General features: G+C 38.0%; 1 pseudogene; it reads left to right on the top strand.

The window, feature by feature from the left end:
• The first annotated feature begins 3,745 nt into the window (after positions 1 to 3,745).
• On the top strand, positions 3,746 to 4,966 carry LOC148786876 (uncharacterized; annotated as a pseudogene).
• Positions 4,967 to 5,479: the final 513 nt, after the last annotated feature.

Genomic DNA, 5,479 nt, shown 5'->3' with positions numbered 1-5,479 from the left:
ATTTAAGTGACCTATTTATAATTGAATTATTATAATATTATGAGTTTTAATTAGGCCACTTAATATTTTATAACGGTCAAATTTTTACAACTATTTAAAGGGCCATTAGCTATTTCATTTGGCATATTGAGAAGAGATATATATTTTGTATAGCTTATGTTTCGAGAAATATTTTATACTCCCATAAGTATTTGTAGAGTTTTTGCAACGTGACTGTGGACTGGTTCCTAGTCTCCTCGTGGTTGTGCACATGGGATGAGAAAATGCTGAGAGCTAATGGATTTTTATCCTGGAGTCATGATCAACCGTGAAAACCTGCACGTAGGTAGGCAATCATGGCTTTAGGTTAGCGACAAGTGTCGTGACTCTCCATCGGTGGATCTGTTCTAATTTTTGAATTTATTTCGTTCATTTCTGTACTATATATAATTGTGATACTTTATATAATAATGCATATATAAAGTTATATTGAGATATGATTATAAACACAAATCACACAATTTTCACAATAATTACATATATAAATAGCAAAAAAATATTTTTTTGGCGCCTTTTTTTCACTCCAAAAACTAAATACAAGCATGGTCTTATGAGTTTTTCGCTAGCTCAAGTCACGTGCCGTTTCCATTAGTTGTTAACAAAACAGGACTATTAAAAGATAGAGTTTTGGGACTAAAGGTGTTGAATACATAAAGCATGGGAGTGCAAGTGAGAAGGGCCCTATCTAGTGGGACCAAAAGTGAAATTTTACCCCAGTTGACTAATGGTATGTGACTTGTCACGTGCCGTTTTCATTAGTGTTAACGGAATAGGACCATTTCTATTAAAAAAAATAGGATTTTGGGACTAAATGTATTGAGCACGTAAAGCGTGGGACTGCAAGTGAGAAGGGCCCTATCTAGTGGGACCAAAAGTGATATTTTGCCAATATAATATTAGATATATATATATATATATATGTGTGTGTGTGTGTGTGTATTGGTAAGGATATACGGAGTGTTTACCCCTTGTTCTTATTCCACCACCTCATCCCCTTTTTCATCTTATTTATATGTTGTTTGACCAACTTATAGTAAAAGAAGATTGTATTTGTTCCCTTTCATCTTTACACTTCTAGAATTTAGTCCCACATTTCCTACTGTTCAAATTTTCCTTCAGTTCCAAGAATTTATCCTATCCAATACAATTCTAATTAATCACAAAATATAATTCGTCATCATACCGTTATCCATATTGTTATACTAATAATTGATAATTATGTATTAAGATTTGAGGACATTAAACAACACTCCTCCCTCACACTTATCATCTTGACCACTCTCTTCTCCCTCTCTTTCCCCTGTATTCTTGTTCTCCTTGAACTAGTTTGAAATTAGAACAAGATCCTTGATAACTCTGCAATTGTCACAATTTTATAACAATTTAATCTTCCTTTTTAAGCCAAAACATTCCTAATCATGTGATTTTATTGCATATTTAGCCAAAAGGGAATATATGAGACAAAGATGGCAAAAATTAAGCTAAAATCGGAATTGAAGGCATCAAAAAGGAAAAAGGAGATTACAAGGCAATTCTGCAGTATTAAATAAACGTGCCCACGCTCAGTGGAGTGTTCAATTAGGGTGAAAGAAGGAAAATGAGTGATTTCCGCAAGAGAAAAAGGAATCAAGTGCTTAGATTCTGAAAGGATTTCTTAAAACATGTTATTTATGATTTATTTACCTTTTTAGAATTAATTATATATTTATCCCCTCCCCCCCACGTCTAGATTCGTATGAGACTTTTATTATAAATAGGGGGGGTCTATTCATTTGAAGGTTGTTCGCTAATTGGTGGAATTCAATAGAATACCTTATTTTCATTTACTTATTTTACTCTCTCTTTTATTTTTTATTTATAACCGGAGTTAATGGATTTTCATTTTTTAGTGTGTTCTTCCATTAACATGTCCGATTAAATTCCTCATTTTTTGGTTAAGGTATGGTGATTGCTTGCTTCGCATTATGTTGTGAGATCTAATCTGCTCTTTACACCTGTTAAATGGATATTCATGCTATTCTCTGTGCTTTAATTACAAACGTCTGATTTATGAATGATTCGGCTGGTTGTTCATTATCAAGAAGGTTTGCTTAGCTAATTGGACTTATAAATCCGTATAATTGTTTATTTAGTTCAATACTTAGTAGCAACGTAGCATGATTAATTATGTCATAGTAATTAGTTGTGTTTTGGGGAATGCATGATCTAGTTTGAACAAATTATACTCATAGGAGTTTATTGATTAGAATCAGGCCTTTCTAATTCTTAATGCTGTTAATAGATTAATCTTATGGACGTTCCCAAAGTTGTCTATCAATTAGGGATCTAGCCAACCGTCGTACCTTGGCTGATGAAAAGCTAAGGAAAGGTAGGTGTTAGGGTCGTACCAAAACTATAACTGATTTATTTGTTTATACATGTGTTATTCTTGCATCAATCATCAACTCACAAGAATCAAGCATGATCCTAGCTTAGCCGGAAAATCTCTCTCTCATATCTTCATAAGGTAATTTCAATTGTTTTCTAACTTATTTAATTATTTCTTTTTATCGTCAAATCTCCCCCCATTATTTTCTTATACCAGTCCCTCTGGAATCGATTCTATTCCCACTTTCACAAGTGTTGTAGGAATTATTTTTGGTGATCTCGACACCCACCACATTTTGGCGCCATTGCCGGGGACTGGCGTTTTTAAGTAGATTTCTTTAATTTTTGTTACTTGATTTTTATCACCATTAATGCCAAGGTCTTCTCCTACAGGTAAATTGGAATACGACCCTAACATCGAGAAGACCACACGAAGACTTCGTTGGAAGACTAAGCAACAATCGGAAGGAACATCCGCTCCCTACGAAGACGAAAAAATCATAACTTTGGAATTTGAGGAGTCCTCAAGCGAATCCGGAGAAGAAATAATGGCTTTGATTCCTGAAAGATCGATCAAGGACATGACGTCGCCAGATCTGAACCAGCAGCTACTGTGCATTGAGTACCTAAACTTGGAGGTAAACTTTGAACTGAAATCTGGATTAATTCATTTACTTCCCACGTTCCATGGTCTCGCAGGTGAAGATACACACAAGCATCTGAAGGAATTCCATGTGGTATGCTCCGGAATGCGACCACAAGGCATAAGCGAGAAACAAGTCAAACTGAGAGCATTCCCCTTCTCTCTTGCCGACCAAGCGAAGGATTGGTTGTACTCTCTACCTTCAGGATCCATTACAAGATGGAATGATCTCAAGAGACAGTTTCTTGAGAAATATTTCCCTGCCTCATGAGCCACAACGATCCGAAAAGAGATCAGCGGGATTCGTCAATTCCCAGGAGAGAGTCTTTTCGAATATTGGGGAAGATTCAACCAACTAGTGGAAAGTTGCCCCCATGATCAGATCTCAGACCACCTGTTGATCCAGTACATCTATGAAGGTCTATCAAGCATGGATAGAAAATTGATAGACGAGGCAAGTGGAGGAGCACTGTTCAATAAAAACCCCACCGAAGCGCGTAACATGATTTCGATTATAGCGTCCAACACGCAACAATTTGGGGTTAGATACGATGATCCACCAAGGAGAAGTAATGAGGTAAGCAATCTTGTAGATTGTTTAAATCACTCACATCTATTGTTGAAAAAGTTGTTGTAGACAAACATCAACAAGTCAAAGCGTGTGGTATTTGTACTTTAACGGGGCACGTCACCGACATGTGCCCAACTCTTCAAGAGTCAACCACCGAGCATGCCGACGCGGTAGGAGGATTTGCTGGACAACAACAGAGAAGATATGATCCTTTCTCTAACACATACAACCCTGGATGGAGGGATCATCCGAATCTGAGTTACGGTAACCAACACCCAAACTTTCAAAAACCCCAATACAGGCCACCACCTCCACAGCCTAATCCCATGCCTAGCCCATCTCTCGAACACATGGTGAAAGCACTAGTGACAAATACACAACAGTTCCAACAATAGACCTAGACGAGCATTCAAAATCTAGAATATCAAATCAGTCAACTGGCGTCGTCTGTTAGCAAGCTAGAGTCTCAAGGTAAGCTTCCTTCTCAATTTGTCATTAACCCTAGACAAAATGCTAGTGCTATTGTCCTTCGTAGTGGAAAGGAACTGCAGGAAAATGTGATTGAAGATGGCACTAAACGTGGGCACGTTGTGAAAAGAAAGCCGAAAAAAGAAATTGAGGTTCAACAAGAATAAGCCGAACCCGAAGAGGACCATCCGAAGCCTTTGGTAACCAGACCACCCTTCCCAGAAAGATTCACCAAAGCAAAGAAGGAAGAGGAAGAAAAAGAGATTTTTGAGACGTTCCACAAAGTGGAGGTAAACATCCCTTTACTCGATGCCATCAAGCAAATACCCCACTATGCGAAATTCCTCAAAGAACCGTGCACTAGCAAAGGAAAACTCAAGGGAAACGAATGGGTAAGTATAGGGGAAAATGTTTCTGCAATTCTCCAACGAAAACTACCCCTAAAATATAAGGACCCAGGTACATTCTCTCTATGTGCGACCTTGGAGCATATATAAATGTTATGCCCTTCACCATTTTTTAGTCTTTAAATGTTGGTCCTTTAAAGGAAACAGGGGTAGTCATCCAACTTGCAGATTGCTCTGTAGTCTACCCAGAAGAAGTTTTGGAAGATGTTCTCGTACAGGTGAATGAATTGGTGTTTCCCGCCGATTTTTTACATGTTGGATATGAGGAAAGACAACTCCCCAAATTCCAGGTCAATCCTACTAGGAAGACCGTTCCTCAAGACAGCTAGAACAAAAATTGATGCGCACAGTGGAAGTCTCACCATGGAATTTGATTGTGAAATCATAAGATTTAACATCTATGAATCCATGAGATATCCAACTGATTTACCTACCGCCCTCCTTGTAGAGATCTTTGACCCTCTCATGTAGGATTCCACAGCAATTAGCTGCGAGGATCATGTAAAGTATGCATTGGAAGAAAGCCTCACGTTAGAGAAAGCAAAGATTTTGGAAGAAAAGATGATCATAGATCCGAACATCGGTGACACCATTTTTAAACTCAAAGCTCTTCGAATTTTACCTCCCAACATTGCTTTCATCGAATTACCGTATTCTCACACTAAGATTATTCCCTTCATATTGCAGGCACCCGCATTGGAATTGAAGGAATTGCCAAAACACCTTAAGTACGCATTATTGGGGGAGAACAAAACATTACCAGTGATCATTTCAAGCAAGCTCACTAATCTTGAGGAGGAGAAACTGATTCGAGTGCTTCGTGAGTTCTGAGAAGCCATTGGATGGACTATCACCGACATTAAAGGTTTAAGTCCTTCGACTTGCATGCACAGAATACTCCTAGAGGAAGGCACTAAACCTTCAAGGAAGGCCCAACGCCGACTGAATCCTTTGATGATGGAAATGGTAAAGAAGGAAATCCTG

Source organism: Sesamum indicum, linkage group LG9 (genome assembly GCF_026168435.1).
Source record: "Sesamum indicum cultivar Baizhima isolate 11 linkage group LG9, ASM2616843v1, whole genome shotgun sequence".
Lineage (NCBI taxonomy): Eukaryota > Viridiplantae > Streptophyta > Magnoliopsida > Lamiales > Pedaliaceae > Sesamum > Sesamum indicum.
This window is presented reverse-complemented; position numbering and strand designations above follow the sequence as displayed.